The following is a 12,742-nucleotide window of genomic DNA, read 5'->3' as shown; positions in this document are numbered from 1 at the left end:
AAATATTGTGTCAATCGAAGTGAAAAATCTGTCAATTCATGTCCTTTCAAAGTTTTTTGGATTTTAATTCAGAATTATAATACGACCATTTTTTCATTTTGTTTAATATGAGGACAAGCAAGTATGGTAGCTATACAGCAAATATTTTTAAACATAAGGGTTTTTTCAATTCTTGAATACCTATATTTTGTTGAATATATGTGCAACCAACTTTAATAACAGCGCAAATAAATGTTTTCATTTATTTTAGAATGATGCAGTTGTAGCCAAGTCATACATAAAACAGCAAAATGTGACCCCGGCTGTCAGAATGTACAATCGTGCGGTAATTGAATTGTTCACAATAGCGGCGTAAACGTGCTTACGCTATTATATGACTCACCGTCACTATTTTAGTAAACAGTGGTTTATAGTGCATTAAACCCTGCTCTTTCACATGGTCTTGTTTATTTTTGTGTCTGACCAATCATTAAGCCAGAATTGCCTTTTAACTATACCCATATCGGTGGTTGCTATGGAATTTTTCATAACCCAAGATCATAAATATAGGCTCTAACTACGGGTGCACGCATGCATGTGGCTATTTCCTGTTTTGATGCTTCAGGCTAGAACAAAATAAAACCATCGCAAAAATTACGGCTCGTTGCTGCTATTAATTTAGATGAGTATTTCTACTTAGAAATACTTAATATTTAAAAAATCAGTTTCAATGTGATAGTTTAAAAATTATTAAAAATAAATACCCTTTTATTATTTTCAACTAGCAACTTCATGCAAGGGAACTCCAATGAGACATATTTAGTTAAGTCAAATCACTTATGTTCATATTGTCCTTGGATGTAATACAATTAGCTATATCTTCCTGGTGTATAAAAATGTTTAGTCACCTGGTTAATGTCTGTATATATTGGAATGATGAAGTTATCTACTCATGAGCTGTTGAGATAACTTGGTGTTACTTGCTGATTTGACTTGTCTCAAGGTAACATTAAAATAGCTGGTTTGTTGATAACCTGAGGGTGTTGAGTGAATAAAGATGCACAACTATTAATGAGAAACACATGAATCTGCTGCACTTATTTTAGAAGGCCTCTACATTAATTGGTAAAGCAATAATTTTGGAGTAGCTAAAGAGGTGATTTATTTATCCAACATATTTACCCACATATGTGTTTGATGAACAGAAACTGAATGAATTCTAGTATTTTAAACACCAATATCAGGAATACATAGAGATGAATGCTTGTACATTCTTTGATTCACGCATCTGAATAAAGATAGCTTCTGAATTAAATAAGGTTTTAGTAATAATGGGGCTTCAAATTTTGTTTTAAACCCAGTTTTAGTTACATATTTAAAGTTGTCATATTTTGGTAATATCTTTGGAGTTGTCTTACTTTGGAATATATACTGCATGAAATAACTGAGTACTAGAAAAATATATCTGTAGTATTGCTTAGTTTACTTATATATCATACTTATACGAAAAAATTTAATAGACATAAACTGAAACAAAATGGTAAATCCAATATTTCTTAAAGCTTACTTTTGACAATAAATGATAAAAGTAATGATAATATTATTTATCTTATTTTAGGGAATATAATAAAATAAGCAATATGATATCTAGCACACTAAAATAACTAGTTCAGTGTTTCACCAATATAAAAGTATACAATGGCTGTCTTCAGTTACTTGGCGAAAGTCATAGACATCATCTAGTTTATATTCAGGATCATTTGTATACAATCAATACGTTTAGCAAAAACTTTTACATCAAGCCACCAACTAATGTAAACAGCTTAAAACCATTGCTGAAGACAACAAACATTTATTTACAAATAAGGAACCTTTTGAATTTACCTGTCAAGATGCCAGAATAACAATAGCTTGGTGTGAGGCTAAACAGAACTGAAAAGAACATTAGGAAAAAGACGGGAAACCCGAGCACAGCGGCTAGGTCAGTCGAGTTGGCTATAAAGATTAGAATATAGCATAGGTTTTTAAGCAATATAGGGTAGGCTTAAGGAGGCGGCTTCGTGGCTGTTTAAACTCAGACTTATTAAATTGTTCATATACACCATGGTCATGAGCTTCAAGTAGTTTTGCTTTCATTAACTCTGCAAAGTCTGAAATACAACCTTTTAGAGTCTAAAAATATTAACATATTAACCATTTGGTCAGCCATTAAGTTGGTTCAGTTAGGATTTGCCCATTTAATAATTCCACTTTTGTTATTTTCTTGCTAAGTTTTATTGGCAACTCACAATAATAGTGTGTTGAAAGAAAATAAATTACCAAAAGAAATTATTTCTTTTGGTAGTTTTTGGGAGATAGCTCCATGTTTGTTCAAACCCAGACTTGTTGATGTGTTCATATACTCCATGGTCATAAGCTTTAGATATCTTTTCGTTTTTATTTCAGGGGTATCTAAAACACCACCATTTAGTGTATAAGCACATTAATGTATCAACAATCTCTTCAGCCATTAAAGTGATTCAGTCAAAATTTTGTTCGAACACTGAATCTAGTTTCACTATTTTCTGCCTGTGGTTTCTGGGCAGCATATAATGTTAAGAATGAGTTAAATGAGTTTCTAACAAGTAACAAAGATTTTGAGAGATATTAAACGTTTTTTGGATGTGAATGACTTGAGAGGTTGTCAAAAGTTTGCTTCTAATACAAAATTAAACAAGCTACTAACCTGAGAATTTTGGGAGGAAATATGAAGAGTAGTAAGCCAAGATCTACTAGAGGAACTATGGCAATAATAAATCCCAGCTATCAAAATCCTACTCGGATAGATTATTTGGACTCAAACCACGTCAAAATAATGCTAACTATTTATGTAATTGGGTTATTCAACAAGCAAAAACAACAAACTCTTTTTTTAAGTGTTGGAAGATTTTAAACTGTTGACTTATTATCCAAGTATAAAATATAAAAGAGTAAAACAATACATAAATACATGATGGCAGTAAAAATGGACTTTTAAACAACATTTTACTTATGAGAAACTGACATACAAATTTAAATAATAAAAACCAACAATTGTTGTACAGAGTTTATATATTTGTGTTAGGAACCGTTTAATTTTTTTAGTCTTGTAAGAAGTTGTACTTAATTGAATGCCTGCAGTAAAATTGAATAATATATCATTAACGTATATTAAAATACTTTTATAAAACTCTCATGAATGACTGACTTTTTATTGTCCCATTATCCATAAAAAATGAATCAATCATGAATGACTACCTTTTTACTCTTTTAATGAAACTTTGTATTATCCAATTTAAACTCTCATGTACTATATTTACTACTAATTATGTTTAGGAGAGACATTATGTTTTTTATGAAATAATGTCATTTACTGGCCAATGTAAGAAACATGTCATTTTAATATATCTGTGTATTTAGTAATTAATTACTTGTCGGCAAAAGATTATTAAACATTATAATGAAAGACCATAATCTTACACAAAAAGTTAAAAATGAAAGAAAAAAATCACCAACTAAAAACAACATTTAACAAACTAAATATAAAAACTAAACGCTATTATAAAACTTTTTTGTTATAGCAAAAAAATTTCCTTCACAATAGGTATATACGTAACATCATTTTTATAGTCCACTTTTTTAAGTTATTATGGTGTCCCAACATAGTAATTTGTAACAATAGATATTTTACTGACTTCACAAAATGTTTTATACATGTATTTTAAACTGTGTCTGCATTCTTTACTAAAATTGTCATTATAAATTAACATTAGAGACCTTTGACCCTTATTATGTCAACTGTTATATAATCAGTCATTGAAAATGAGATATATGCTTGTGAGGATTGGATGGAAAGTCAACATAGATATTTAAGAAAACTCCAGAGCTCAAGAATCCAATTGATGGACCCAGCACAGATCTACTGCTGAAAATCCATAATTGTGAAAGAACATATTAAAATTATTTATAAACTTACACAACATAGCAAAGGCTTAGTTAAAGAGAGCAAGTCACATTATCAACATTTTCTTAATTTAATTTATTGTAGTTTTGAGTTAGGTTAGTTAATTTGTAACTTTTGGTCGGTTATTTATGCACGTACCTACCTACATATGTAGGTAAGTACATGCAAACATACATACATTTGTAAGTATGATTACCAGTAAGGTTGAATAAAAGCTACAGTTATAGCGATGCAGAAAGTTCAAAACCAGAAAAAAGTGATAAAAATCAGCATGATAACTAAATTGAAGTTAAAGGTTGACTTGCAACAAAATTCACATTACAGTTATTTGGTATCAAATGATTCACCATGTCTTACTCTGTGGTGTTGTAAGTGCAAATATGTATAAATGTGATTACAAGCTATTAAAAGCTCAAAAACGAAAAGCCGCCATAGATTGGAATTCGTTTATTTCTCTGACGTAGCCATGATAGTTTGGTTATTGTCTTGTCACATGATTTGAAAGGCCAATAAAAAGCTCAATATAAACTTATCGTAGCACTAGTTTATGACAAACACTTTGGGTTTTACCGAAGACCCCGTATGAAATATAGATGGTCGCTAGTTTACAGTTTTGTTTCGGCTTGAACTAATCGTCAAGTCGTAATCTGATCATGTGACCCAATACTTCGAAAATAGGTTTTGCAGCACTTTTCGATTATCACAGGTGACCAACAGGCTCGTCATAATTATTAGAGAATGATATGTACTCCTTCGAAGTAAGGTTAAAAAATTAAATGAACTTTACGGTCAATTATAAGATATCACTGCTGAAAGGGTCAGCATTGCAATGTCAATAAAACAGACGCGTAAGAACAATGTACATGGTTTTATTGAATGCTTGAAGTATATTTGTGAAAATATTTCAACGAATAAGGTTGCATGAAAGTGTAAACAGAAATCATTTACCACAGCTACATCATATTTGAGCTGTTTTGGAAAGAGAATTCAAACTACGGCGGTCTCGGGCAGCTGCAATTAACTGTTCGTTTTTGAGTTGTTAAGAGCTTGTAATCACATTCCCTCATAATTTGCACCTACAACACAACAGAGTAAGACATGATGAATCTTTTGATGTAAAATAACTGTAATGTGAATTTTGTTGCAAGTCAACCTTTAAGTTTAGTAAAATATTAAAACTCAGCATTAAGTGTGTGTATTTGATTAGCTAAATCCATTAGAAGTAAAATCAAAGTTTGCTTTCTATTTGTGTAGCATCACAAAAGTCTAGCGTACTGAATGCATTGTTGTTTCTATCAAGTTTTTCTTACATGGCAGTTTGCCACTGTTGTATTATTAAGAGTGGTCCACCCCCATGCTTATATTGCGGTTAACCACACCCACTGTTCTGGAAGATTCTAATTACTCATGTTCATTTGGTCCATGAAAGACTCATTAATTGTTGAACATTCAGACAAGCTGTTTCGTTTATCTAGCTGTAGTAGTCTAACATGGTGGCAGTGGTAAATGGTGGATAAAAATATTAAATTAGGAACTTTTAGTATAACAACGACATGGTAATCATTATAGAGGAAATTTTTCTTTCTCAACAGCTGGATTTAATGTGTGAAGATTTGTCTGGTGAATGGCGTCGTTGGCAGAGGTTTAAGTTTAAGATTTGAGTTTCAAAACAGCAGTCGAGATGGTGACACTGAGGATGTAATTTTGATGAAACTGAGACAGTTGGCTGAGGATTGTAAATTTGATAATCAGAGAGATTACTTGATTCAAGGCAAACTGCTTTTTGGCTTGGATGATACAAAAGAGAGAGAAAACTTATGAGTGAATCAGATGAAAAGTTGTCTCTCGATTATGTAATCAAGTCATTGAAAATTGCTGAAAAAATTAGGAAAACTGAAGCACCAAAAAGCTGAGGAAAATTTGAAGATGTCAATGCAGTATTTCAGTTTGGAAGAGAGAAACCTGTAAAGTCAGCAAAACATGTATTTTTCTAGCTGAAAGGTGAGAATTGTGGTAAGAATCACAATAAGGGTCAGAAATGTCTTGCATATGATATGCAGTGTAAACGTTGCCAAAAATCTAATCACTAAGCAGTTATGTGTAGACAAGATACTCACATAAATGAAACAGAAGATCATGATGTTACAAAAAAAGTTTATCTAGGGGAAATAAACACCATAAATGCTATTAACCCGTCTATGACTGACTCCTGGTATGCAGGTTTACGGGTACACACAACTGCCATAAAAAGCCAGCGAGTCAGATTTAAACTGTATTCAGGAGCTGCTTTCAGTGTATGTAGACCAAATCAGTTAACTGGTAATGTTTTGCCTTCTAACAAGAAGTTATATGGACCCAAACACTCACCACTAAACTGTATTCGGAGAATACAGTGTAAGATTACTGCAAGGAGTGAGGTTACTGAGAAATATATCTACCTAGTTCCAAACAAGAAAATGTCATTACTTAGTAGAAGAGCTTGTGACGAGTTGAAACTATTCAAGGTTGATGAATATCAATGCCACATTGGCAGTGTCAATATTAATGCTAAGTGGTTTTCAGGACTTGGAAAAATTGGCAGGGAATATTCTATCAAGTTGAAAGAGAAAGCAGTGCCTTATGCTATACATGTTCCCAGACCAATATCATTTCCATCGAGCGACAAAGCAGATAGAGCGCTTGATAAGATGGTAGCAGATGGAGTCATCAAGAAGGTAGGACCTAATAAACCTACATCACGGTGTGCTCCAATGGTGGTGGTTCCGAAAGCTAATAAAGAAGAAGTAAGAATTGTATCTGACTTCACAGAGCTTAACAGGTTTATCCAACGGGAAATTCGTCCAATGGCATCAGTAGATGCGAGTTTAGCTATGTTAGATGGAAGAACAGTTTTTTCTAAAATAAATGCCAATAGTGGTTTTTGGCAGATTCCACTTAGCTTAGACTCCAGCTATCTGACCACTTTCCTCGCTCATAAATGACGGTTTAGACATCTTTGACTTCCACAAGGCCTATCCAGTAGCCCAGAAATCTTCTCTGCTGAGATGAACAGAATCCTTGAAGACTGTAAAGGTGTTGTCATACACATGGATGATTTGCTTGTATTTGGGAAAGATCAACAGCAACATGATGAATGACTACAGGCAGTTATGGAAAAGATTGCTGATGCTGGTATGACTTTGAACAAGGCAAAATGCAAATTTAGTGCGCCATCTGTTGAGTTTCTTGAACATCTAATTGATGAGCAGGGCATTCATGCAGGACCAAGGCTGCAAGGAATATTGGATTACCCTCGACCTGTTGATGTTCATGGTATTAGAAGTTTTCTGGGCATGGTAAACTAATATGCTAAATTTTCATCTGAGCTTGCCAACATTACAGAGCTGTTGAGAGTGCTACTCAAAGGACCATAACAGTGGTTGGAGCCTCAGGAGTCAGTATTCCAGAAGCTGAAAAATGTTTTTGCTAATGCACCTGTTCTTGCTATACATGATGTAAAGAAAGAAACTGTAATAACCTAAGATGCAAGCAAAGTGGGTCTTGCTGCCACACTTACACAAGTTTAAGATGATAGAAGTCGGAGGCTGGTTAATGCTGCAGGTCATTTTCTGACAGAAACAGAACAGAGATATGCAACTATAGAGAAAAGGGGCTTAGGAGTCTGCTGGGCTATGGATAAGTTTTCTCCTTACGTCCTAGGTATGAAAAATGTTACAATAGAGACTGATCATCAACCTTTAGTATCACTATTTGGAGATATGTTCCTTGATAGATTGCCACCTAAACTCCAGGGATTCAAGCTTTGCCTACAGAGATTTCAGTACACGATGAAACATATCAAGGGAGCAATGAATCTTACGACAGATGCACTTTCTCAATACACCTCTGCAGAACCAAATAGTTCTGATGTAGCGCGAGTGGTTGGAATGGAGCATTATCTTGATTTAGTTGTATCTCTTAATGGCTCAGATTTCAGATTAGAGCAATTGAAAGTTGATCAGACAGACGACACAACTATTTTCCAGGTGATCAGGTTTGTTGGAGGAGAGTGGCCTGTCTACTTGTCCTCAGAAGACACGCTTCCAAAACCCTACTTTGACAGAAAATCTGTCTTGTCCATGAGTAAAGGGTTTCTGATGCTTGGCACCCAATTAGTCATCCCTGTAAGCCAAAGACAACAAGTGTTGAAAGATCTTCATAAGGGACATCTTAGAGTCACCAAATGTCAATGAAGAGCTAAGAACAGCCTGTGGTGGCCAGGAATGCCCAAATACATTGAACAGATGATAAGAGAATGTAATGACTGTAAAATCCAACCAACAATGGGAACATCTCAGGCTAACCTCCACTCCAGATAGACCTTGACAAATGCTTTGCACCGATCTTCTGCACTTCAAGGGTCCGACTTACCGTTAGTCATTGATTATTACTCTCGCTATCCAGAATTAGCTCTCTTAGGTGCACGAGACTTTTCATCAAAAAGGGTTATCATACATCTGAAGTCTATGTTCTTTCACCATGGAATTCCAGAAACAGTAATGTCTGATTATGGTCTACAGTATGCTAGTAAAGTGTTTGCAGACTTCACCATCCAGATTGGATTCCGTCACGTTAAAAGCAGCCCAGAATATCATAGAAAAAATGGAGCTGCAGAGAGAGGAGTGCAAACCATCAAGAAAATGCTGGTTAAAGAAGAGGACCCATTTCTGGCACTGTTGGCTTACTGTTCTTCACTACAGTTTGGCCTGTATTCCCCTGCTGAGCTGTTGATGGGAAGGAAACTTAGAACCACTGTGGTAACTCATCCGGATGATTTGCTGCCAAAACAACCAGATCATGCCCGAATCATTGCATCAAATGAACAATATAACTAAAGGATGAAGCAGAACCATGATAGTATCTGTAAAGTAATACCTCTACCACCTGTTCACTCTAGAGACAATGTGTGGGTCAGAGATAAACAGAGAGATGGAAAGGTGATTGATGCATCTGACGATATTACAAGGAAAGTAATAGTTGAGACAGAAGCTGGTAGATTGCTCAGAAACAGATCAGAAGTTGTCAGTATGGAGCCAAATGTTTGTCATAAATATTCATACGCAGCGCAAACTCTTGAGCAACACATTGCCACGAAACAAAATATTACTTTCCATAACTGAATTTGTGCCAAATGTTTCCCTTGGAATCAATCAACTTCAGATTGTCAGGAATGCCTTCCAAGTATCTCTCAATAAAATTCTTCAAACCATATATTTTAGCGAGCTACCATTTCACTCTAGAGATCAGTGAATTTCTTTCATTTGACCCACCATCCAAGTTCTGAGCTTCTAAGTACAATTCATCATATGAATCAGCTCCATTAAATATTGCACATTAGGTGTTCTTATATGTAAACCTTTCAAAACTGTAATGAAAATATTTGATACTGTGGTGTTTGGGGGCATTAAAACGTACTAATGTACAATTTAATTTAATCATTAAAACATTCACATGGGTCCCATGTATAAGCTATTCTCTAACCTAGTGTTTTTTCAACTTTTTTGAGCCAAAGCACATTTTTTTACAATGGATAAATTTTGCGGCACATCCCTAACTAAAAATGTTATAAAATGACACTCTGAACAGTATATTTCATCATAATATAATTCATCATTTTATTTATACTCAGTCTGTGTGAAACCTGGCCTGTTTAGATAAATACAAAGCTGATACCCTAGCAGGAGTAAAACAAAGACACACACAAAGCTGTTCTTCAACAGCTCTCAGTCGCTCTCTGTATTTAGTTTTTATAGAAGTTAGGCTTGAAAAGCTCAGCATACACAGGTATATGGTGAAAAATGGGAGCAATGTGAGAGCAGCTTTGTTGGCTAGAATGGGGAACTCCTTGGCAGCAATCAACCAAAAACTGTCCAAAGGAAGATAAGCAAATCCTAGTTTTAAAGTTCAACCCTGTATCAGTTCAGCTGGTTCCTCTTAGTCTTCTAAAATCATGTCAGTTCCAACCACTGATGCTGAGCTGTATGGATCCTTAACCCAGTCAAAGCATTCGGTGATGGCTGGAGAGAACTAAAATGGCAACTTCCGTTCAAGAATTTTCAAATGTTTACATATTACTTCCCACAGTGCAGCAGTGGGACTTTGCCATTTCTCCGTGAGTGAAAACATCGCCAGGTTGGCACGTAGCACATGTTGTTGCCAGAGGTGGATCTTTAAACGAAATCCATTTTCTTTAACTGTGATTTAAGCAGGTTTTCATTTCGGCCTTGCATCTTTGTGTTCAGTTCATTTAAATGATTAAATATACTAGCCAGGTATGCCAGCTTTACGCACCACTCATCACTTAAAAACCAAATTTGGGTAATCAGACCTCTCAGCTGTCAGAAACATTTTAACTTCTTCTCGCAGCTCCTACACACGAGCTGGCACCTTACCGCGCGACAACCATTGTAACTCCGTATAGAGCAATAAGGCCTTATGTTCCGCTCCCATTTCCTTACCCAGAGATGCAAATATATGGATTTTTAGAGAACGTGTCTTTATAAAGGTCATTATGCGCACCACATCATCCAACACAGTAACCGGTTCTGCTAGTAATGTCTTAGCAACGAGGGCCTCACGATGCAAAACAGTGCGTAAAACTCAATTCTGGGTTTTTTTCTTTTGCTCTGCTCACAAAGCCTTTGGTGCACCCGACCATGGCTGCAGCTCCATCTTTGCAAAGTATTGTGCAGTTTTCCTACGTAAGTCCTCCATGGTCCAGATATCGCGACCTAACCCAAAAAATTTTTCCTCAGTAGTTTTTTCTGGCAGTGCCTTGCAAAATTGCAAGTTTTCTTTAATGACATCTTTATCTACAAAACCTGCATTAGCCAAGAGCTAAAAATGTCCACTAATATCTGTAGGCTCATCAACTTGTAACACCAGTTTCCTACTGATGCAAATCTTTTCCAAAACATGACTTTCAATGTCTGTAGACATGTCATCAATACGTCTGACAATTGTGTGATCAGAGAGTGGTACTTTAGCTATGTCTTTAACTGCATCAGGGCCAAGCATTTCATTGACATTGGCTATACAGGCAGGTACTATTAACGTCACCGCCACAGCATGTGCTTTTTTGATTTAGCTACGAGTTCGGCTACTAGCTAACTAGCTTTTAGCGCTTTCTCATTTACCTTTGTGGTTTTTCTCATGAAAGTTGCCTGTTTCTCTGTATTTACACGCAGGCAAAATAAAATAGTCTGTCGGCTTGATCTGAAGCGACGGGTGTTTCATTTGGAGATGGCATTTGAATGTTGACTTGCAACAAAATTCTCGTTACAGTTATTTGGTATCAAAAGTTTAACCATGTCTTACTCTGCTTTGTTGTAGGTGCAAAAATGTGGAAATGTGATTAAAAGCTCTTAAAAACTCAAAAACAAACAGTTAATCGCCGCCATCACGAAACTGCCGTAGATTGCCTATATAGACTGTTATATTGCCTAAAGCTCACCATTTTTGTTTTATTTTTCCAATCAATCATACTAGGACCTTCATTGGGGTCAGAATGTTGCACAGAACCCAACTCAGAGTTTGCGGATGTCCTTTTCAAAAACTTCTTTATGACTGTCACCATGACCTCTCATGTACATCAGTAAGTCAGCTACGCGTTGCCATACAGATGAATATTATCGTAAAACCTGTATTTGAAGCTCACCTGTATTTGAAGGCCATCTCTATTTGAACCCCATTATTGCAGAAAGGTTGAAAAATTGAGCGCCATCCTCTTTTTGAAGGCAACATTTATTTGAAGGCCACCTATATTTGAGCGACATTTTAACATTCATCACACTAGATAGTAATCAAAGGTACCCAACTAGGCATATTGTACTGAGCGACCACTCCGCTTTCAAATCCACTTTCGTTTTCGATGGACTTTAAGTTTTGTGGGCCAATATTAAATGCATTGACCATGCATCAAACACGTGAATAGATGCACCTGGAGCATGGTGCCTGGATATTTAGCCTACTACAACAAGGACTTTGCATTCAAATACAACGCACCTTCCGCATAAGTTGTGTATTAAACTTCCTCAGAGCCTGATGAACCTGTATTTCAAAAAGTGAAAACAAGACAAAAAGACAAAAAAAGACAAGAAAAAGACAAAACACAAACACAACAAACATTTTAAAAAACAAGCAAGTTCAGCGCTAGAACCACTAGGTTACCAGTTGTTTAGAGAGCATGCAGTTCTGCTAGCAGTTTGTAAGATGAAATAGAAAAAAAGCACATCTAAAGTTATGTGGACAGACCATAGGCCACCAACAGCTGAGTAGACAGCCTGACCTTAAGTGACTACTTATCAATAAGTAAGGTTTTTTCACGTGAGAAAAATTAAAATAATAATAATAATTTAATTAAATAATATGTAATAAAATAATATATTTAAATTATATTAATATTTTCTTGTTTGTATAAATATATTTTTGTTGTTGATATAATGTATTTCCAAATTACTCGTAGAGTGGTGCAAAGCTACAGCTTTGTCACTGGAGAAAATTTAATAATATTTTATAAATATGTATATAATTATTTAAACTAAATGAAAGTTTCAAAATTTAATAATATGTAACTTATAAATGCAATCGTGTTTTTGTGTGGTTCTATATAATGTTGTGTAAGGTAGCACTCCTGAGTGATTTTCTCACGTAACAAATGAATTTTTCGAACTGTCAAAGTGGCTCTTCCTGCCAGGCAAAGAAATGTTCTCTGTATCAACCAACTGTCAAATCAATCCTGCA

Source organism: Watersipora subatra, chromosome 11, assembly GCF_963576615.1.
Source record: "Watersipora subatra chromosome 11, tzWatSuba1.1, whole genome shotgun sequence".
Lineage (NCBI taxonomy): Eukaryota > Metazoa > Bryozoa > Gymnolaemata > Cheilostomatida > Watersiporidae > Watersipora > Watersipora subatra.
Note: the sequence above shows the minus strand (reverse complement) of the source record.